The sequence below is a fragment of the Trachypithecus francoisi genome, unplaced genomic scaffold, assembly GCF_009764315.1.
Source record: "Trachypithecus francoisi isolate TF-2019V2 unplaced genomic scaffold, Tfra_2.0 Lachesis_group21, whole genome shotgun sequence".
NCBI classification, from domain to species: Eukaryota; Metazoa; Chordata; class Mammalia; order Primates; family Cercopithecidae; genus Trachypithecus; species Trachypithecus francoisi.
In genome coordinates, this window is record NW_022681467.1 from 29875475 (window position 1) to 29899262 (window position 23788).

At 43.8% G+C, this 23788-nt stretch overlaps 1 protein-coding gene across 8 annotated transcripts in view; it reads left to right on the forward strand.

Moving 5' to 3' along the window:
* Positions 1-1081: 1081 nt before the first annotated feature.
* ITCH (itchy E3 ubiquitin protein ligase) overlaps positions 1082-23788 on the forward strand; it is a 131964-nt gene continuing 109257 nt past the window's right edge. For 4 of the 8 annotated variants that reach the window (XM_033186154.1, XM_033186158.1, XM_033186160.1 and 1 more), the window contains exons 1-2: positions 1087-1196; positions 7685-7761. The gene's annotated coding sequence lies outside the window, so the exon portion shown is untranslated. Of the gene's footprint in view, positions 1197-7684; positions 7762-10533; positions 10698-13972; positions 13995-23788 lie in introns of those variants that run through there. The other 4 variants (XM_033186153.1, XM_033186157.1, XM_033186155.1 and 1 more) reach the window with 3 other exon arrangements.

Below are 23788 nucleotides of genomic sequence, written 5' to 3' on the forward strand. Positions count from 1 at the left end.
GTTCTTATCAAGCATGTGACTTAGTTTGTACATTTGTAAAATGGGGATAATAACGGTATTTCTGGAATAGGTTTGTCGTGAGAATAAAGGGAGCTTGGTATCAGCTCTTAGAACACCGGCCATGTTGGCTCCACTAAGCTGTTATCACCATTCCTAAGCACACTCAGTTAAAAGGCAGAAAAGGGAGGATTTGAACCCAGTCAGTGTAACTCTCAAGTGTATATTTTTTTCTTTTATTTTCTTTTTAACCACGGCCTTTAATGTACATTGTTAAAGGCTAAACCAGGTCAGGTGCAGTGGCTCACATCTGTAATCTCAGCGATTAGGGGGCCTGAGGAGGCAGTATTGCTTGAGCCCAGGAGTTTGAGACCAGCCTGGGCAACATGGCGAGACTGTGGCCCTGTCCCTGCCCCATCCCATCCGGACCCCACCTCATCCCCATCTCTACAAAGAATAGACAAAAATTACTCAGGTGTGGTGGTGCTCACCTGTTGTCCTAGCTACTCAGGAGGCTGAGGTGGGAGACTTGCTTGAGCCCAGGAGTGTGAGTCTGTAGTGAGCTATGACTGCACCACTGCACTCCAGCGTGGTTGACGGAGTAAGACCTTATCTCAAAAAGAAGAAAAAAAAAGAAAAGTAAAAGAAAAAGAAAAAAGAACAACTAAGTTATAACTAAGCTGTATAGCCCAGTGGTTCTCAGATTATTATTTCACTCACTAGTATTATCACTAGAGAGCTTGTTAGACATGCAGATTATCAGACCCTATCCTCCTATGCCAGATCTTCTGATCAGAAACTCTGGGGGTGGGGGTCAGCCCTGTAAGTTTTAATAAGCTCTCTAGGTGATTCTGATGCACACCATAGTTTGAGAATCACAGTCCTTATAGGCTCCGTGGGCGGGGTGTTAAAAAAAAAAAAAAAAAGCCTGGAGGTGCTGGGAGCCGCTGGCTGCCGTTTCACCTGGAGGTGAGGAAAACTGGGATTTAACTGTATTTACCACCGCAGCCGGCTCTTCAAGCCAGGGGTGGGCCGAACGGCTGGCGCGCAAGGCCTGCTGGGGCTTGTAGTCCAGACCACTCCCGCGCTCAGGCGCCTGCGCTTTGGCTGCTAACTCGCTCTAGTAGCTGTGGTCGGGGCTCGGGACCGGCTGCCATCTTAGTCTAGGGACTGAGGAGTCGCCGCCGCCCCGAGTCCCGGTAAACACCCGTGGGCGAGCTCGGGGCAGTTCTCGGGAGAGGGAGGGAGTCCGGATGGGAATGTTGGGGGAGAACTAGGGTAGAGGAGTGGGACGCGCGGGTCGGGACCCCAGAACCGCGGCTGCTCTTTCTCCCAGAGCCGGTGTCTGTGCGGGGCGCGGGGAGCTCGGGCTACTGGCCCGGGCCGGGCGGTGGGGGTGGGTTGTCTGGACGTTCGGAGGGATCAATGCCTGGCACAGGCTCCCGAAGCCTTCGTCTCGCGGACTCCAAGTTGTGAAAGGGCTGGGCCACGACGGGCGTGGGTACGGTCCGGCCCCTCGCCCCTCATCCCCGCCTGAGGCCACTCTCCAGCGGTTCGGCCTACGCGCGGGGCCCGGCGGCCGGGGCCGGCGTGGGCTACGTGGCCCTGTGAGGGGCGTCGGCCGGGTCCCCCGTCACCCAGCTGTCCTTCCCGAGACTTCCGAGCCCCTAGTCGCTAGAAGGGCCCAGCCCAGCGGCTGCCTCCACTTCTCTCTCCCACTCCCCTCCTCCTTCCATTGTCCCCCGGCGTGGTGGTCCCGGCCCCAGCGCCTTCCCCGACGCCCGCCACCGTCGTGGCGGCGCCGACTTTTGCAGACGTGGAGCTGTCATCTGCCCTTCCTCCGGAGAGTGCCCTTTTCTTTAGCAGAGAAAAGAAAAAAGTAGCCGTTGAACGTATTCTAAGGGTCGAAACATGATGACATGACTTTTAAGTGGAGAACTCAAGTTTTCCAAGACAGTTCCGGGCCGCGACTTAAAAGAGAGAATCGCAGGATTTGTGCGCCCGAAGTAGACGCTGGGCCTAAAGTTAGTTGGACATGTAACCAGGTGAACTTGTAAAGGGCCAGGAATTCATTATCCCCAATAACAACACAACCTTGTTTTCTTGGTTGTATTCGTATCCTAATCTTACTACATTTTCTGCCGTTCTTCCACATCTGCAATATACTTGGTTTGGAGTGGGGGATGGGCAAGTGTGGGATTTTTGCCTTGAAAATTAGTAAGACCCTGGAGCCAGCCACCTATCATTGCACTTAGGTGGATTCTCCCGCATCTTTTCCTAATATAATTCGATCTTCAGGAAGTATGTAAAGGCAGTGTATTTCCATTCTCAAAATCGACTAAGGAGTGGTTTATCAGTTCAGGTGAAGTTCTCATGGCAGATATGGTGAGAGCTTGCTGTGTGTATTTTACAGGTTTATTTAAGCTATAATTTATTTTTAAAATTAAGAAATGGGCCGAGTGCTGTGGCTGATGCCTGTAATGCCAGCACTTTGGGAGGCCGAGGCCGGCAGATCACGAGGTCAGGAGTTCGAGACCATCCTGGTCAACATGGTGAAACCCTGTCTCTACTAAAATCACACACAGAAAAATCAGCTTGGCGTAGTGGCGGGTGCCTGTAGTCCTAGCTACTAGGGAGGCTGAGGCAGGAGAATGACTTCAACCCAGGAGGTGGATGGAGGCTGCAGTGAGCCCAAATCTAGTGAGACTCCGAAAAAAAAAAAGCAATGGAATGGGCGTGGTGGCTCACGCCTGTAATCCCAGCACTTTGGGAGGCCAAGGCAGGCAAATCTCTTGAGCCCAGGAATTGGAGATCAGCTTGGGCAACATAGTGAAACCCCGTCTCTACAAAAAATACAAAGATTGGCTAGGTGTGGTGGCCGGTGCCTGTGGTCCCAGATACTCAGGAGGCTGAGGTGGGGGAATCACCTGAGTCCTGGGGGTCGAGGCAGTGGTGAGCTGTTACCGTGCCACTGCACTCCAGCCTTGGGTGACAGAGTGAGATCCTGTCTCAAGAAAGAAAAAAAAATTTGGAAATGAAGGTGGAAATTCTGCTGCTTCTTTGAACCGTGAATGTGTCAATTTTGTGAGTCCAAAAGGAATTCCCTTATATTCAGCATACAAGTCAAGTCACCAAGGATATGATATGAAATTTAAAAAATGAGCACAGACTACTTCTTCAGTGTATTCTAGAATCAAACATTTCTACATTCTTTTTTTAAAAAATATATATATATATATTTTTTAACTTGAGATGGAGTCTCGCTTTGTCACCCAGGCTGGAGTACAGTGGTGTGATCTCGGTTCAGTGCAACCTCCGCCTCCTGGGTTCCAGCAATTCTTCTGCCTCAGCCTCCCTAGTAGCTGGGACTGCAGGCGTGTACTACCACCTCCGGCTAATTTTTTTTGTTTTTTAGTAGAGATGGACTTTCCCTATATTGGCTAGGCTGGTCTCAAACTCCTGACCACGTGATCCACCTGCCTCGGCCTCCCAAAGTGCTGGGATTACAGGCATGAGCCCCCTTGCTTGGCCCTAAAAAATACATCTTTTCACCTATTGGGAGAGACAGACAAACCAGTAGTCCCCAAATTTGACCATTAGAATAATTAGAAGAGCTTAGAAATTCCAGGGTCTCACCTTCTGAGATGGATTTAGTAGGTCTGGGTTGGCTCCAACCAATTTATTTTTAACACATGCCTTAGGTAATTCTGATGGTCTTGGGAACCACTGAGGGCAGATGGTACTCTAGACTTACCAAGGAAAGGTCAAAAAACTTTGAGACGGAAGAGGAAGTGGCCAATTCTGTGTGTGTGGCTGGGTGGAGGATTGGTTAGAAGAGGCAAGATTTGCCCCTGAACCCTCATTGGGTCTTAGATGAAGAGTAGGAATGTGAAAAGCGGTGGGGGGGGGGGGTGGGGGGTTGGGGGCGGAGGGGGAGCGGGGGCGGTGGGGGCGGAGGGAAGAGAGAAGGACAGAGTAGGCTGAGTGAATGCCTTAATGCTTTGTGTAAATTCAGAGGATTGTGGAACAAAAATGATTCAGGGAGTAGGGAGTGGAATGGGGAAGGAGAGCATTTTGAAACACAAGGTCAGAAAGGTTAAAGGAAGCGAGTATATGAAAAGTTATTTTTTTTTGTTGTTGATACTGGGTCTCACCCAATCACCTAGAATGGAGTACAGTGGCAGGACCTCCAGAGCTCAAGTGATCTTCCCACCCCAGCCTCCCTGAGTAGCTGGGACAACAGGCATCAGCACGCCTGGCTAATTAAAGATTTTTTTTTGTAGAGACAGGCTCTCTTTACATTGCCCAGGCTGGTCTTGAACTCCTGTGTTCCAGTGGTCCTCCCACCTTGGCCTCCTAAAGTGTTGAGATTACAAGTGTAAGCTACTGTGCTTTGCCTAAAAATTTTTAGTATAATGCTATAAATTTGGAATTTTATGTTGGTAGAAATAGATACAGGGCTGGGCTCAGTGCCTCACGCCTGTAATCCCAGCAGTTTGGGAGGCTGAGGCAGGTGAATCGCTTGAGCTCAGGAGTTCGGGACCAGCCTGGTCAACATGGTGAAATCGTGTCTTTAAGGCCGGGCGCGGTGGCTCAAGCCTGTAATCCCAGCACTTTGGGAGGCTGAGACGGGCGGATCACGAGGTCAGCAGATCGAGACCATCCTGGCTAACACGGTGAAACCCCGTCTCTACTAAAAAATACAAAAAAAAACTAGCCGGGCGAGGTGGTGGGTGCCTGTAGTCCCAGCCACTCGGGAGGCTGAGGCAGGAGAATGGCGTGAATCCGGGAGGCGGAGCTTGCAGTGAGCTGAGATCCGACCACTGCACTCCAGCCTGGGCGACAGAGCGGGACTCCGTCTCAAAAAAAAAAAAAAAAATCCCGTCTTTATAAAAAGGAAGGAAAAAAAAAAAGAAATAGATGAACAGATTTTTAGACAGGGAAATGATGTGAGTACATATGTGTTTTAAGAAGATTGCTGTGTACTGCAGGACAAAGATAGGCATCAAAAAACAAAAAAAGAAAGATTACTCTGGTGATGAACGAAAGGATGAAAAAGTAGCTATTGCAGAAGTCTAGTTGAGAAGTAACAAAGCCTGACCTTGGAGAGAGGTTGTGGGGGTGATCAAAGGATTGTATTTAGCTTTTTACTAGTGCCGTATTGTTGCCATATTTTTAGATGAGGATTTTTTTTAGAGCTAGTCTGGGTAAAGGGCTCCTTTTCTGTCAAAAGAACCCATTAGCAAGTCTAAATTATATTGCCAGGTTATATATGTTATATATAGTATGAGAGTGAATTGTTCATTAGCATCTTTCAGAAATTAGAAAGAACTATGTCAGGTGTAATTTGGAAGAGAACTTGGAGTTTGTTATTATTTTCGAGATGGAGTTTTGCTCTGCCACGCAGGCTGGAGTGCAGTGACGTGATCTCGGCTCACTGCAGCCTCCACCTCCTGGGTTCAAGTGATTCGTGTGCCTCAGCCTCCCAAGTAGCTGGAGTTACAGGTGCGTGCCACCAAGCTTGGCTAATTTAGAACTTGGAGTTTGGACTGAGATTTATGTCTCTCAGTACTATTGATCAAGGCTTGTTGGAAGTGTTTTTCTCTCAGCCTATAGAAACTTGCTCATTGAGTTTTAGAGTTGGAAGAAATTACAGAGAGTATCTAGTCCATAATAGCAAATATATTTTGGTTTATTGGCCAGCTCTAATTGGAAGCTGCCAGTAGCACTGTGTTTGGAAGGATTCTGGTTGTAGGGGCTCTGAGGAATTGTATCATGGTTGATCAGTGATGTCTCCTATGGACAGTTATCTAGTAGGTAGTAGATATGTGCCAGATACAAGTTATTCTTAGATTACTCCAATCTCTTATTTTCTATTTTGTTGGTGTTGTAGGGGCTCTGAGGAATTGTATCATGGTTGATCAGTGATGTCTCCTATGGACAGTTATCTAGTAGGTAATAGATATGTGCCAGATACAAGTTATTCTTAGATTACTCCAATCTCTTATTTTCTATTTTGTTGTTGTTGTTTGTTTTAAAGGTTAAATAATTTACCTGAAACTAGTTAAGAGTAAGAACTAGAACTAGCACTAGGTTTTGCAACTCTGAGACTGGTATTCTCTGGTTTACCAAGATCAATGTGCACTACCGAAGAACTTCTGGTATTAGACTAGAAAAAGAAAAGGGAGATTTTTAGCCTGTGCCTCTTGACTGTTTAGGCAAGAGTTTAACAAGGAATTTTGGCCTAGAAGTGAGTTTTGTTGTATTCATTCTGTCTTAAGAAATTTGTGTTAGGGCCAGGTGCGGTGGCTCACGCCTCTAATCCCGGCACTTTGGGAGGCCGAAGCGGGCAGATCGTGAGGTCAGGAGTTCGAGACCATCCTGGCCAACATGGTGAAACCCCATCTCTACTAAAATACAAAAAATTAGCTGGGCGTGGTGGCACGCATCTGTAGTCCTAGCTACTTGGGAGGCTGAGGCAGGATAATCGCTTGAACCCGGCAGGCAGAGGTTGCAGTGAGCCAAGATTGTGCCACTGCACTCCAGTCTGGCAAAAAGAATGAGACTCTGCCTCAAAAAAAAAAAAAAAAAAAAGAAATTTGTGTTAGTACTGATAGGAAAGTCACCTGTTTTGTTGTTTTGCCACTTTCTTTCTCGTTGCCTAACTCAGTTTTGGGTTTTGAGGATTGGTTTCCTTTATAAGAATTAAGACATAAGTATGTAAGGTTATTTTTTTCTGTATTTATAGGACTTAGCCAAATTCTGGGCTCATAATAAGCATTCAGTAAAGGCATGTTGACTTTTATGGCTGTAAATGATACTAGCTTTGAGTCAATATAAGTTAGTTAGGGGGTTCACAGAATTGAATTGCAGCATTCTCTGGTTGGGAGGTTGGCTTTCAGCTAAAAACTTTAAGTTGGAAACTATCCTCACAACTAGAAGCAATTAACCAGAAGCTGTTCCTGCCTCTATCCTCCTCCAGTCTAGCAGTGTACTGTCCTTGAAAAACTGCTGCCAGCCCAGCTCTTTTGCTTCTTTTCAGAACTGACTATATCCAGATCCTTGGTGTGCTTTCTCTTTTCCTGTCCCTAGGAGTCTCCAACTTGCAGGGACTATCATTATGGTGACCCTTATAGACTGGTGTATTTATATGGCCATCCTCATTTTGCCAGATAGCCATCATACTCAGATTGGTATCTTCCCATACTATGTAGGAATCATTTTCCCCCAATTCTTTCTTTTGTCCTGTCTGCTCCATTAAAAATTGTCTATCCCATGAAATTTTTAAAAGAGACTTTGTGCTTGTAGAGTCCCAAGGTCATTGCAGATCTGATGTGTTTAACTATAGAAGTCAGCTGGGCACGGTGGCTCACGCCTGTAATCCCAGCACTTTGGGAGGCTAAGGCGGGCAGATCACGAGGTTGGGAGTTCAAGACCAGCCTGACCAATATGGGGAAACCCCCATCTCTACTAAAAATACAAAAGTTAGCCAGGTGTGGTGACGTGCGCCCATAGTCCCAGCTACTCAGGAGACTGAGGCAGGAGAATCGCTTGAACCCAAGGAGGTTTGAGTGAGCCAATATCGTGCCACTGCACTCCAGCCTGGGGGACAGAACAAGACTCAGTCTTAAAAACAGACAAAAAACTATAGAAGTAATATGTTAATGGACTCTCCTTCCTTTTTCAGGTACCATGCATTTCACAGTGGCCTTGTGGAGACAACGCCTTAACCCAAGGAAGTGACTCAAACTGTGAGAACTTCAGGTACGGTCACATCCTGTGAGAGAACTTGGGGGCAAGAGTGATGCAGAGGCCAAGCTCTGGTCATATAACTGCTGTGAGGAGAGAGCAGTGTTAATGCTAGCTGCATCAGTTGGTTGAACAAATAGGCAGCTTCACTTGGTTCTGAAACCCAAAGCTGCCTCTGCAAGGATTAACCTGTGAGCCACATTGTGCTCTTAACTTGAATTTTCTGACTTTTCTGTTTTTGTAGATCCCTTACACATAGGCATACTTTTTCTATTTGTGTTGTTTTATACACATTTATCTCTGTATACTATCTAGACATGTGCGTGTGTAGGGTTAAGAGGTGGGGAATGAAAAAGAAGACAACATAGCCAGGTGCAGTGGCTCATGCCTGTAGTTCCAGCACTTTGTGGGGCCAAGGTGGGAGGATCACTTGAGCCCAAAAGTTTGAGACCAGCCTGGACAACATGGCGAGACCCTGAGTCCACACAAAATAAAAATATTAGCTGGTGTGGTGGCGTGTACCTGTAATCCTAGCTGCTTGGGAGGGTGACGTGGGAGGATCACTTGAGCCCAGGAGGTTGAGGCTGCAGTGAGCCATGATCGCGCTACTGCACTCCAGCCTGGGCGACAGAGTGAAACCCTGTCTCGAAAAAAAAAAAGAAGACAGCATAGTTCAGTGGAGAAAGAATAGAGGACTTGGAAAGAGAAGATCTGGGTTCTGATTTGATTTTGCCACTGACAAGCTGTGTGACTTTCAGCAAGTTATTTCATCTTGCCAGACCTCAGTTTATACATCTGTAAAATAGGTTAAGTATTGATTCCTATCTCCCTCCCTGTCATTGTTGTGTGGATCAAATAAAATAATACCTATTAAATCTTCAGTAAAGGACATGAATTCATGACTTAAAATGTTATCTTGGCCTGGCACGGTGGCTCATGCCTGTAATCCCAGCACTTTGGGAGGCCAAGGTGGGCGGATCACTTGAGGTCAGGAGTTTGAGACCAGTCTGGTCAACATGGTGAAACTCCGTCTCTACTAAGAATACAAAAATTAGCAGGGTGTGGTGTCGTGCACCTGTAGTCCCAGTTACTTGGGTGACTGAGGCAGGAGAATCATTTGAACCCAGGAGATGGACGCTGCAATGAGCCAAGATCGTGCCACTACACTCCAGCCTGGGCAACAGAGTGAGAGTCTGTCTCAAAAAAAAGAAAAAAAAATGTTATCTAGATCCACAAGGTGAGAGAAGTTGACAATAATAATTGTGAAGGAAAACATGAGGATAAGACAGATCACTTTAAAAGGTTAGGAGAGAAGGAAGACTACTGGATAAGAAAAAAAATTAGAACATAAAGTTAAGCAGTAAGAGAATAGGGAGTGAATTAAGTTGAGCAGGTGAATTGTTAGATAAGAAAGCTGAATAGGAAGATAGTGGTAAAATAGAACAAAAATGTGGTCCAGCATTGCCACTTTTGGGTATATATCCAAAGGAAATAAAATCACTTTTTTTTTTTTTATGAAGACGGAGTCTTGCCCAGGCTAGAGTGCAGTGGCATGATCTTGGCTCACTGCAGCTTCTTGCCTCCTGGGTTCAGGTGATTCTCCTGTTTCAGCCTCCTGAGTAGCTGAGACTCGGGAGGCCAGGCGTGCACCTGCCACACCTGGCTGATTTTGTATTTTTGGTAGAGATGGGGTTTTTCCACATTGTCCAGGCTGCTCTTGAACTCCTGACCTCAGGTGATCTGCCTGCCTCTGCCTCCCAAAGTGCTGGGATTGCAGGCGTGAGCCACTGAGCCCGGCCTGTTCTTTTTTATATTTAAGAGAAAGGAAGGAGATGGTGGGATGATTATAGCTACTATAAAACAATTTTTAAAATATTTAAAAGTATTATTAAAGTATTTAAAATATCTTTAAAATATTTCTCAGCATATCCATTTCATCTCAAGCTCACAAAGCAGTTCTTTGTGGAAAGGTATTTGAGCCAACCTTCAGGAAACCTGGGTTCTAGCCTTGGTATTACTGGTCACTTAAATTGTGTGATCTTGGGCAGCTCACTTAAATCTCCCTGGGCCTGGTTTCCTCACTTACCTATTGAATCTTTTGGATATGATTTCTCAGGTTCTTTCCAGCTCACTCTATTCTATTCTGTGCTTTATGTGCTGACTGATTTTTCACAGCTTTGTTGACATCACAATATATGACTGATATCAGAAATACCTTATAATAAGGCTTCGGCTGGCACGGTGGCTCACACCTGTAATCCCAGCACTTTGGGAGGCCGAGGCGGGTAGATCACGAGGTCAGGAGATCGAGACCATCCTGGCTAACATGGTGAAACCCCGTCTCTACTAAAAATACAAAAAATTAGCCGGGCATGGTGGCAGACGCCTATAGTCCCAGCTACTGGGGAGGCTGAGGCAGGAGAATGGCGTGAACCCGGGAGGTGGAGCTTGTAGTGAGCCGAGATCATGCCACTTGTACTCCAGCCTGGGCGACAGAGTGAGTGATACTCTGTCTCAAAAAAAAAAAAAAAAAAAAAGAGAAAAAAGGCTTCATAATATCTGATGCTTAATAAATGACAAATCATGTTATTTTAAGTTCTACTTTTTTTTTTTTTTTTTTTTGAGACGGAGCCTCACTCTGTCACCCAGGCTGGAGTGCAGTGGCGCAATCTCGGCTCATTGCAACCTCCGCCTCCCAGATTCAAGTGATTCTCCTGCCTCAGCCTCCCGAGTAGCTGGGATTACTGGCATCCGCCACCATGCCTGGTTAATTTTTTGTATTTTTAGTAGAGACGGGTTTCACCGTGTTAGCCAGGATGGTCTTGATCTCCTGACCTCGTGATCTACCCGCCTCGGCCTCCCAAAGTGCTGGGATTACAGGTGTGAGCCACCGCGCCCGGCGTTTTAAGTTCTACTTTAAACACTGGCACCAAGAGAGACCTGTAGGAAACGTAAGTATGGAAAGTTTAAGTTTGTAATATTTGACAAGGATCTGTTGAGCTGCTGTTGTGCTAGGTTCCAAGGGGTACTCAAATATAAAACTCCTGGTTTAAGGATTTTGTCTGGAAAACAAACTCCCTTGCCAGTGATTGATTATTATAAAAAGGAAGATGATAAATGTCATAAGAGTTTCATTGCATTGCAATTTAAGAAATTAAGTTCAGATTTTTTGGTTCCTTTAACATAATTGAATGTATTCTTTTTTTTGTTTGTGGTTTTTTTTTTTGTTGTTGAGACGGAGTTTTGCTCTTGTTGCCCAGGCTGGAGTGCAATGGTGTAATCTCAGCTCACTGCAACCTCCACCCCATGGGTTCAAGCGATTCTCCTGCCTGAGCCTCCCAAGTAGCTGGGATTACAGGCATGTGCCTCTGCGCCCAGCTAATTTTGTATTTTACTAGAGATAGAGTTCTATCATGTTAGTGAGGCTGGTCTTGAACTCCTGACCTCAAACAACCCACCTGCCTCAGCCTCCCAAAGTTCTGGATTATAGGCATAAGCCACTGAGCCTGGCCAAATGTATTTTTTTTTTTTTTTTTTTTTTTTTTTTTTGAGACGGAGTCTTGTTCTCACCTAGGCTGGAGTGCAGTGGCGTAATCTTGGCTCACTGCAACCTCCTGGGTTCAAGCCATTCTCCTGCCTCAGCCTCCTGGGTAGCTGGGATTACAGGTCCCTGCCACCACGGCCTGCTAATTTTTATGTTTTTACTAGAGACGGGGTTTCACCGTGTTGGCCAGGCTGGAACTCCTGACCTCAGGTGATCCGCCTGCCTTGGTCTCCCAGAGTACTGGGATTATAGGTGCCTGGCCTAACATAATTGAATGTATTCTGAGTGCTGCTCTATGCTAGACATCACAGGGACTCATGGTGAAAAAGCAATCTCTGCCCTCCAACAACTCGCATTTTTTTTTTTCCATGTCTGGAAATTGCTTACCCTAATAGATCTATCCTTCTGTCCCAGGAAACAGAAGAATTTTAATACTGTGTCGTCACTTATAGGTTAAGAATTCATCTATATATTGAGCTTAACTCACTCCAGAAATATCTAATAACTTGCTTGTTTTCTGAGAAAATGTTTATTATTTTACTGGATTCTACAACCTTTTCTTTGTCACAAGATAACTTTTTTCTTTTTTAGACAGAGTCTTGCTTTGTCGCCAGGCTGGAGTGCAGTGGCGCAATCTCGGCTGAGTGCGAGCTCCGCCTCCCAGGTTAAAGCGATTATCCTGCCTCAGCATCCCATGTAGCTGGGACTATAGGTGCCCAGCAACATGCCTGTCTAATTTTTTGTATTTTAGTAGAGAGGAGGTTTCACCATGTTGGCCAGGATGGACTTTTTATTTTTTTAAGACAAGATAAGCTCCAGAAATAACCATCAGCATTTAGGTGAACTTTGGTTTGCTTGTTATTCATTCGTGCAAAGAAAGAGTAGGTTCTACAATTTTGTCTTGATTATTTTTTCAAAGAATCAAATTCAGTTGGTCACAGAAGAAAGGATTGTAGTCTAAAGGATTATATTGTAGGAGTTAACAGTATTTACTGGAGTTAGGTTGATTTTGAATTTTGATTCTACTGTATATTGGTTGTATGATCTTGGCCAACTTGCCTAACTTCTTTGTGCCTTAGTTTTCTCATCTGTAAATTGGGAGTGGTAATAGCATATATACATAGGTATTATGTGTTTCTGCTTCAACAAGACTTGGTTCACAGTGTGAAGTGTTAGTTATTATTGTTGTGCCGGGCGCGGTGGCTCAAGCCTGTAATCCCAGCACTTTGGGAGGCCGAGACGGGTGGATCATGAGGTCAGGAGATCGAGACCATCCTGGCTAACACGGTGAAACCCCATCTCTACTAAAAAATACGAAAAACTAGCCGGGTGAGGTGGCGGGCGCCTGTAGTCCCAGCTACTCAGGAGACTGAGGCAGGAGAATGGCGTGAACCCTGGAGGCGGAGCTTGCAGTGAGCCGAGATCCGGCCACTGCACTCCAGCCTGGGTGACAGAGCGAGATCCATTTCAAAAAATAAATAAATAAATAAATAAATATTGTTGTTTTCATTATCATCATTACCATCAACCTTATCTTTCTTAAAGTTATGACCTGAGTTCATTAGTCTTCAGTAAACCTATTTAGGCTGAGCATTGTAAATTTAAATATCTGCAAGGGCTGGATGAAGATTTAGTAAGTAATGATATATCGGATTGGGACTTTAAGTGAACTAGGAAATTCATGCCCCTCCAAGGGAGCAGCTGTTAAAGCAGCTTTGGCTTACAATTTTTTTTTGTTTTTTTGAGACAGAGTTTCACTTCTGTTGCCCATGCTGGAGTGCAGTGGCATGATCTTGACTCACTGCACCCTCAACCTCCGCCTCCTGGGTTCAAGCAATTCTCTTGCCTCAACCTCCGGAGTAGATGAGATTGCAGGTGTGCACCACCACCCCTGGCTAATTTTTTGTATTTTTAGCAGAGATGGGGTTTCTCCATGTTGGTCAGGCTGGTCTTGAACTCCCGACCTCAGGTGATCCACCTGCCTCGGCCTCCCAAAATGCTGAGATTACAGGTGTGAGCCACCACACCTGGCCTTTTTTTTTTCTTTTGATGGAGGTAAAAGTAAGTATATGAGGTTATGTATATGTTATTTAGCTCGATTTAGCCATTCCACAATGTGTACATATTTTAAAACGTGCTATAGGCTGGGCTTGGTGGCTCATGCCTATAATCCTGGCACTTTGAGAGGCTAAGGCAGGAGGATCTCTTGAGGCCAGGAGTTTGAGAGCAACTTGGATAACATAGTGAGACCCCGTCTTTATTTTATTTCAATAAATAAATAAAACCTATTTTACATGATAAATATATACTTTTTTTGTCAAGTAAAAATAATTTAAAAAATACTACTTAAGGTCTTGGGAATACACTCACGATGTATTGGTAGTTAATTTTTTTTTTTTTTTTTTTTTTTTAACCAGTTGCCCTGGCTCACGTCTACAATCCGAGCACTTTAGGAGGCCACGTGATAGGATTGCTTGAGCCTTGGAGTTTGAGACCAGCTTGAGCAACATAGTGAGATCCCGTCATATTTTTCAAAATTAAAAAGAAGGTTTTCAGAAGGTTAACAAATAAATTGAGGCAAAATTCACTGTTTTAAAGTGTACAATTCAGTGTTGGCTTACTGTTGACCTCGGGGAGAGTACAGACCAAGTGCAGCCTGAACATCTTGAAGTTTTTCTAAAGAGAAGCTGGAAATCAAGATTTTGTAAGAAATTTTTATTGTTAAATGTTGGCAACTTATGAATTCATGGTATAAACACTGTGGGCCAAACAAATTACCACTGTGGGCAGAATTTTTCTTGTGGCTTGCCGCTTTACAACCTCTGATCTGGGGCTTGACTTTCTGCAGCATAACCCATGGTCTCTGCTGTCTGAGAAGAAAGTTCTTACCCACATAAAGATTAAACCAGCCTGGGCAGCATGGTGAAACCCTGTCTCTACAAAAAAGCCCCACAAAAATTAGCCAGGTGTGATGGTGATGTGCGCCTGTTGTCCCAGCTGAAATGTGAGGGTCGCTTAAGCCCTGGAGGTTGAGGCTACAGTGAGCTCATGTCGCTGCACTGATCTCATGTCACTACACTCTAGTCTGGGCAACAGAGTGAGACCCTGTCTCAAAAATAAATAAATAAACAAACAAATAAATAAATAAAACAGTTCAAGACCTCAAAGCAGTCTAGTGCTGAATGAGAGGTATGTAGAATAATTATTAAGGCAGATAGAAGGAGGGAAGTTATTTAGTTATTTAGAATATGCCAAGGTACAGAGGCAGGAATGGACTTCAGGGGGTGGAGTTTAATTTTAGAATATTTGTGTGAGCTTGGTAATAGGCAAAAGTTTTGAAAAGTTGAATAGAGTCAAGCCTCTTATTTTGAATAACCTTGAGACCTATTGGCTGATAGGATTAAATGGTATTTTGTGAAGATTTATTTGGCAAAATTGAGATCTGTCGTATTTACTATGGTTGGAGGCAGGGAGACCAGGCTATGGAAGTGTCAGTAGGAATGAAAATAAAGGGGGAAAAGCTTGTATGAGAGACAAAAGATTGCATCAAAGAGGGCCAGTTTTTAAAGCTTTTTCTCTACTGACTTTTGTAAAAACTGGGATATGGGAAGATATTGTGTACAGGCTATATTCCTCTTTTCATGTTGTGAATCTTGCTTTATCGCTTACTCAGTCCCAACAGTTTCCTTGTTGATGGGTTATGTACATATTCTCATGATTTCCCAGCTTGCACAAGTAGAATAGAAAGAACAACCAGGTCAGGCATGGTGGCTCACACCTGTAATCCCAGCACTTGGGAGGCTGAGGTGGGTGGATCACTTGAGGCTGGAGTTTGAGACCATCCTGGCCAACATGGCGAAACCTTGTGCCTACTAAAAATATAAAAAATTAGCCGGGCGTGGTGGCGCACTCCTGTAGTCCTAGCTACTTGGGAGGCTGAGGCATGAGTGTTGCTGGAAACCGGGAGGTGGAGGTTGCAGTGAGCCGAGATCGAGCTGCTGCACTCCAGCCTGAGCAACAGAGCGAGACCCTGTCTCAAAAAGAAAAACCACCAAAGTAGTGCAATTGCTCATCACATTTCTTGTTTGGGGTTTTTGGTGATCTCGGTTAACCTCTGGTGTATTTCATTAGACCTTAGTTTATACATTGAATTTTCATATTTACCAAGGTTTGGAAACAATGACAAATGGCTTGCTCTTAGAAAGATGTAGAATTTAGCTGCAGAAACTTGATATAACTGATATGGCTGGGCACGGTGGCTCACGCCTGTAATGCCAGCACTTTGAGAGTTCAAGGCAGGCATATCCTTTGAGCCCAGGTATTTGAGACCAGCCTGGGCAACATGGAGAAACCCTGTCTCTACGAAAAACACAAAAAATTAGCTGGGCATGGTGGCGTGTGCGCCTGTAGTCCCAGCTACCCAGGAGGCTGAGGTGGGAGGATTACCTGGTCCCGGAAGGTCAAGGCTGCAGTGATTGACCTGTGATTGTACCACAGTACTCCAGCCGAGGCAACAGAGTGAGACCCTGTCTCAAAAAAAAAAAAAAATTATGATTCAGACTGTTTGAAGAAACCAATAAATGTTGTAGAAAGGTGGAATATGTTTGTTCTACATAACCTGAGAAAATTATTTTTAGGATGTTATTTTTTAAATAAGATTAGATTTTGTTCTGTTTATACTTATGAAACTTTTTTATTTTTTGTTTTTTACATACCTGGGAAGTTATTCCTTATTCTTGGCCAAATACAAAATGTCATTATTTTAAAGACTATAGTCTTTTTCGCAAGTAAGGTGAATAATGTGTTAGGTATAGTCTGAGTATTAAGAATATCTGAGATATGTATTAAAAAGAGATGTAGGCTGGGCGCGGTGGCCCACGCCTGTAATCCCAGCACTTTGGGAGGCCAAGGCCGGAGGATCGCCTGAGGTCAGGAGTTCGAGAGCAGCCTGGCCAACATGGTGAAACCCCGTCTGTACTAACAATACCAAAAAAATTAGCTGGATGTGGTGGTGGCACGCCTGTAATCCCAAATACTCGGGGGGGCTGAGGCTGGAGAATTGCTGAACCCAGGAGGCAGAGGCTGCAGCGAGCGGAGTTCATGCCATTGTACTCCAGCCTGGGTGATGAGAGAAACTCCGCTTCAAAAAAAAAAAAGATATGTTAAAAAAAAGAATATTTGAGATATAGCAAAGTTTTTCTCATGGATGAATAAAAATACTGAACTGGGCCTTTTAAAAAGTACGGAAAATTGCCTCTGTCATAGAGATGCAGCAGTAGGGTCAAATGAGCTAAATCTAAATTTCATTTAATGAAAAAGGCATTTTGCTTTTATTTTTGAAGGATGGTCTAACCTAGTTTTTGGAATTCATTTGTTCTGCAATTAAAAGGGATTTTTAGGTGGTTCATTTAATTATAGCTCTGTTTTGGAAATGGGAAGGAAAATAACGTGAGAGAGAGATTAACTGCATTTGCTTCTGTGGAAAGTCAGTAGTCAAAGAAGATTCTGGATTATTTATTTATCTAAAAATATGGAACACTTGGTGAATTTTCACCTTATCCTTGCTCAGAGGATATGCTAACCTCTGTGTTCTAATTTTTTAGTATATGTGCTGCTGAAGCAAACACACAGATTATTTTTTTCTGTTGTTAAGTTTTTTGGAGGAAAGATATTTACTATAGGTCTTAATTAAAAACTATATTCTGTATATATTGAAATGTGCAGAACCCTGCTGCTGCTGCTTTTTATTATCCAGAATGTTGCTTGCATCTCTCTGCTATCATCTTCTCTTCCTTTGTTTTTGCCTTTGGGAGTTTATATTTGTTATTCCTTTATTTCATTTTTTCTGAGGTTTTGGAAGGGAATGGAGAATGAAGTGTGTTCATTCTGCCTGGCTAGTTGATTGTATATAGAAATTGACGTTTTCATCTCTAAGGGACATAGAAAATTAGGAAAATATCTATCTTAGTTTTTTTTTTATTGTGGTAAAATACGCATTACATACAATTTACCATTTTAAATATTGTTAAGTCTTCAGTTCAGTGACATTAAGTACATTTACCTTGTAATGCGACCATTACCACTATCAGTCTCTATAACTTTTTCATCATCCGAAACTGAAACTTGTACCTATTAAACAATAATTCTCCGTTTCACCTCCTCCCTGCCTTGGTAACTACTATTCTGTTTTCTGTCTCTGTGAATTCAGCTATTCTAGGCACCTCATGGTAAAAGTGGAGTCGCACAATATTTGTCCTTTTTTTTTTTTTGAGACGGAGTCTTGCTCTGTCGCCCAGGCTGGAGTGCAGTGGCGTGATCTCCGCTTACTGCAAGCTCCGCCTCCCAGGTTCACGCCATTCTCCTGCCTCAGCCTCCTGAGTAGCTGGGACTACAGGCACCCGTCACCACGCCCAGCTAATTTCTTTTTGTAATTTTAGTAGAGACTTTTACTGTGTTAGCCAGGATGGTCTTGATCTCCTGACCTCGTGATCTGCCCGTCTCGGCCTCCCAAAGTGCTGGGTTTACAGGTGTCAGCCACTGTGCCCAGCCCCCATTTTTTTTTTTTTTTTTTTGAGGCGGAGTCTTGCTGTGTCACCCAGGCTGCAGTGCAGTGGCTGGATCTCAGCTCACTGCAACCTCCGCCTCCCAGGTTCAAGCGATTCTCCTGCCTCAGTCTCCTGAGTAGCTGGAACTACAGGCATGCGCCACCACTCCCAGCTAATTTTTGTATTTTTAATAGAGACAGGGTTTCACGATGTTGACCAGGATCGTCTCCATCTCTTGACCTTGTGATCCGTCTGCCTCCGCTGGAATTACAGGCGTGAGCCACTGGGCCCGGCCAATATTTGTCCTTTTGTGTCTGGTGTATTTCACTTAGCATAATGTCTTCAGGTTTCATGTTGTACCATATGTCAGAATTTTATTCCTTTTTAATGCTGAATAATATTCCATTGTATATATTTTAATAAGTTTTTGAAGGACTGTACAGCAATGACATATTTTTTGTTTTCATTTGTTCTGCAATTAAATGTTATCTTTTTTGCTGTGAACTGTGATTTCAAATCATGAAATTAACATTGAACTATGCTAGAGATACTAGTTTTGGGCCACATCTTCTGTTCTGGCCTTAGGTAATCCACTTTGCTTGGGTTGTTTGTCTTAGTTGTAAGAGTTTATTTAAATTCTGGATACAACTGCTTTATCAGATACATGTTTTGCAGATTTTATCTCCTAACCTATTGCTTGTCTTTCCATTTTTCTAATGATGTCTTTTGTTTCAAAAATAGAGATGGGGTCTTACATTGTTGCCCAGGCTGGTCGAAATCCTGGGCTCAGGTGATTTTCCTGCCTTAGCCTCCTAAGGTGCTGTGATTACAGGTGTGAGCCACCACGCCCTTCCCAAGAAGTTGAATGCAATCAAAATTAGAAACTTTGACTCTTTTTAAATTTATTTTTGAGGCAGAGTCCCACTCTGTCACCCAGGCTAGAGTGCAGTGGCACGATCGTGACTCACTGTAATCTCCACCTCCTGGATGCAGGAGATTCTCCTGCCTCAGCCTCCCGAGTAGCTGGGATTACAGGTCTGTGTCACTGCACCTGGGTAATTTTTGTATTTTTAATAGAGACAGAGTTTCACCATGTCAGCCAGGCTGGTCTTGAACTCCTGTTCTCGAGTAATCTACCCACCTTGGCCTCCTGAAGTGCTGGGATTACCAGTGTGAGCCACTGCGCCTGTCTGGAACTTCAACTCTTTAGAAGACATACTTAAGTTTGGGCATGGTGGCGTGCGCCTGTAATCTCAGCAGTTTGGGAGGCTGAGGCGAGAGGATCACTTGAGCCCAGGAGTTGGAGACCAGCCTGGCCAACAACGTGAGACCCCCATATCTACAAAAACAAAACAAAACAAAAAAACAGCTATCTGGATGTGGTGGTGTGTGCCTGTGTTTTTGTTTTGTTTTGTTTTGTTTTTTGAGATGGAGTCTTGTTCTCTTGCCCAGGCTGGAGTGTGGTGGCACAATCTCAGCTTATTGCAACCTCCACCTCCCAGGATCAAGTGATTGTCCTGCTGGGACTACAGGTGTGTGCCACCATGCCTGGCGAATTTTTTTTTTGAGATGGAGTCTTGCTTTGTAGCCCAGTCTGGAGTGCAATGGCGCGATCTCTGCTCACTGCAACCTCTGCCTCCTGAGTTCAAGTGATTTTCCTGCCTCATCCTCCTGGGTAGGTGGGATTACAGGCGCACGCCACCATGCCCAGCTAATTTTTTATATTTTTAGTAGAGACGGGGTTTCCCATGTTGGCCAGACTGGTTTCGAACTCCTGGCCTTGTGATCTGTCCGCCTTGGCCTCCCAAAGTGCTGAGATTACAGACGTGAGCCACCGTGCCCGGCGTGTGTTCCTATATGTAGTCCCAGCTATTGAATGAGGCAGTAGGATCCCTTGAGCCCAGGAGTTCCAGGGTGTAGTGAGCCGTGATCACACCACTATACCCTAGCTGTGTCAACAGAGCAAATTCCTGTCTCAAAAAAAAAAAAAAAAGAAAGAAAAACTCAAAACACTGAATTTCTCAGTTGTTTTCTTTAATGAATTATGCATTTGGTGTCATATCTACAAAAATCTTTGCCTTACTGGGCAATCAATAAATCTTTCTTAGATTTCCATTTGTTTACCTGTGAGAACAAATAAGATGTATGTGGTATTCTGCCTTCTTTAGAATAATATTTCTATTCTATTTCCTTTTGAATTTAATCGGAGGGGCTAATCTTGGGATGGAATACTAAGGTGAAAATCTACAGACTCAAATTGGAATGTAGAATAGACTTTGCTTTCATAATCCTATTTGTTTCCTAATAGGTAGGTGGTAATTTGATTCCTCTTCCCTTCCTAGTATTGAGGGCTCTTGGATATAAGCTCTTACTTGTGTCATTTTATTCTAGGTTTTCGACACAATCTGAATAACAATGCTTTTTTGGCTCCCTTTAAGGAAAATGCATGAATTGTGTTGATAAAGTGCATATGCATATTATTCAGTAACCCAGTATTGACTTCCAGTTTACTTGATAATTCTTTTTTCTTTTCTTGAGATGGAGTCTCGCCTTGTCACCCAGGCTGGAGTGCAGTGGTGTGATCTCAGCATCCTGCAACCTCTGCCACCCCAGGTTCAAGTAATTCTGCCTCAGTCTCCTTAGTAGCTGGGATTACAGGTCTGTGTCACCACTCCCAGCTAATTTTGTATTATCAGTAGAGATGGGGTTTCTCCATGTTGGTCAGGCTGGTCTCGAACTCCCGACCTCAGGTGATCCGCCTGCCTCAGCCTCACAAAGTGCTGGAATTACAGGGATGAGCCACCGTGCCCGACTATTTTATATATATATATAAAATAGAAATGGGGTTTCACTGTGTTGGCCAGGTTGGTCTCAGAACTCCTAGGCTCAAGCGATCCTCTCACCTCAGCCTCCCAAAGTGCTGGGATTACAGGCACGAGCCACCAGGACTGGTCTGTAATTCTTTTTTTTTTTTTTTTTGAGACGGAGTTTTCACTCTTGTTGCCTGGGCTGCAGTGCAATGGCACAATCTCAGCTCATTGCAGCTTCCACCTCCTGGGTTCAAGTGATTCTCCTGTCTCAGCCTCCCGAGTATCTGGGATTACAGACATGCGCCACTGCACCCGGCTAATTTTTTATTTATAGTAGAGATGGGGTTTCTTCATGTTGGTCAGACTGCTCTCAAACTCCTGACCTCAGGTGATCTGCCCGCCTCAGCCTCCCAAAGTGCTTGGATTACAGGCGTGAGCCACTGCGTCTGACCTTTTTTTTTTTTAAGTCAAGTGAAGCAGTGCGAGTGGAGAAGGAACAAAGAAATCTGTAACTTGTTGTGATCAGTTAGTTGTAAAAACCAGTATAGTTGGACCAGCCAAGGCCTGTAATTCTTTTTCTTTTCTTTTGAGGCGGAGTCTTACTCTGTTGCCCAGGCTGGAGTGCAGTGGCGCGATCTTGTCTCACTGCAACCTCTGTCTCCCGGGTTCAAGCAATTGTCTGCCTCAGCCTCCTGAGTAGCTGGGATTACAGGCATGCGTCACCATGTCCGGCTCATTTTTGTATTTTTAGTAGAGATGGGGTTTGACCATCTTGGCCGGGCTGGTCTTGAACTCCTGACCTTGTGATCCATCTGCCTCAGCTTCCCAAAGTGCTGGGATTACAGGCATGAGCCACCGTGCCCAGCCACCTGTAATTCTTAAATAATATTTATAAATGATCTGAGGAAAGTTTGCTGGAAGGATGAGGCATGGTGGATATTAGGGTCTTTTTTTTTCCTTTTTTTTTTTTTTTTGAGATGGAGTCTCACTCTGTCGCCCAGACTGGAGTGCAGTGGTGGGATCTCAGCTCACTGCAAGCTCTGCCTCCTGGGTTCAAGTGATTCTCCTGCATCAGCCTCCCAAGTAGCTGGGACTACAGGTGCCCACTACCACGCCTGGCTGATTTTTTTTTTTGTATTTTTAGCAAAGATGGAGTTTCACTGTGTTAGCCAGGTTGGTCTCAATCTCCTGACCTCGTGATCCACCCGCCTCGGCCTCCCAAAGCGTTGGGATTACAGGCGTGAGCCGCCGTGCCCAGCTATTAGGGTCTTATATTTTGAGAATGTATGGATATTAAGAGATGGTCAGAAACACATTTTTTTTTTTTTTTTTTTAAGACTGAGTCTCACTCTGTCACTCAGGCTGGAGTACAGTGACGTGATCTCAGCTCACTGTAACCTCTGCCTCTCAGATTCAAGCCATTCTCCTGCCTCAGCCTACCGAGGAGCTGGGACTACAGTAGGCACATGCCACCACGCCCAGCTATTTTTTTTTTTTTTTTTTTAGTAGAGACAGTGTCACCGTGTTGGCCAGGCTGGTCTCGAGCTCCTGACCTTAGGTGATCCGCTCACCTCGGCCTTGCAAAGTGCTGGAATTACAGGCATGAATCACCACCTCTGGCCAGAAACAAGGATTCCTTAGAGCCAGGAAATTCAACATTATATTTAATTAGATGTGTAATTTCATACAAGCATTGTTTGCAAGAGAACAAAACTTATAGTAGTACAACAATATTTATATTTATTGTGGCAAATGCTTTAAACTCTAGCAATAGTCAAAGCTAGAAACAACTTGTAATAATAGTTAATTTTGAAATGTTTGTCAGAAAGCTGTTTGTCAGAAAGGGGAAGAAATCACCTTCTGGAATATTAGGTACAGAGTTCATACCAGCAAATGAATGCTAAAAGTTAGATCCTGGTGCCAATTTCCTTAAACTGTGTGTTTATACTGTTGAACCTTGAAAGTTGTAGCTTCCTCTTTTTCTCTTTGAATAATATAATTGTCCTTTTTTGCATATGCTTTAGAATCCATATTGATATATTTGGTTGGAAAATAGGAAAGGAGCTTTTAGTGTTCTGAGATCATTGTGTGATGTTCAGAACCAAAGTGTCACTGTTATGTGTGGATAATGGTTCATATTCTACCTCTTTGTTAAGTCAATTGTTAAGTCAATTTTCTCTAGTAAGTAGGAAAGCAACCACTTTCCCTAGCATGAGGGGTTTTGGGTTTATTCCCACTAGCTTTGCTGAGAAATTAAATTATGGAAATGGGTATTTACCCTCTGCTCCAATCTAAATAAATTTTTATTCCTTCTGCCAATACCTTCAGTAGCCCATACACCAAAGTCAGCTCCTTTTTTTTTTTTTTTTGGAGACAGAGTCTTGATCTCTCGCTCAGGCTGAAGTGCAGTGGTGCGATCTCGGCTCATGACAGTCTCTGCCTCCCAGGATCAAGCAGTTCTCAGCCTCCAAGTAGCTGGGATTACAGGCGCCTGCCACCACAGCTGGCTAAGCTCCTTTGTGTTTATTAGTGGAGAATGGGATCTAAAAATGTACTTGTGTTCCTTCTAGCTAGTCTTTGCTACTGTGCCCCTAAATAATGGGATCTAGTTTTTCACTTGAGTAGTGGTTTGAGAACATGGCAGAGTGGCCCTGTCCAAGGGAGACATACTACTCAGTATGTATTTCTAATTTACCACACATGCTTATGTATTTTACAGTAAGATTATTTGAGAGTTTGACTTCATTAGGTTTTAGTTCTCTGAATACCACTATATACTTTAGCTCTTTGAACTCTGGACTTTCTGCCACAAGCAGTTTTTCTCCATATTGGTTTTTTTGTGTCTTCTGATGTCATTTTGTTGGATTCTTTTAAGAAAATATAGGGCTATATTAAATTACTTAAAAGTTTTCTAAGTCACAATAGATGTGGCTTATAAAAATAGCTGATTATGTCGGATATGTTATTTTTGAAAATAAACCAAGCAGATTTCATAATATCCTGTTTAATAATTTCTCTCTATTAATAAGATACATATTTAAAATAAGGCTATAAATGTTTGTTGGTTAAGAGACAAGATATTGCTGAAATAATCTTATGAAGTATGTCTATCCCTTTCCACATTTTTGTTTCCACTGCCTTTT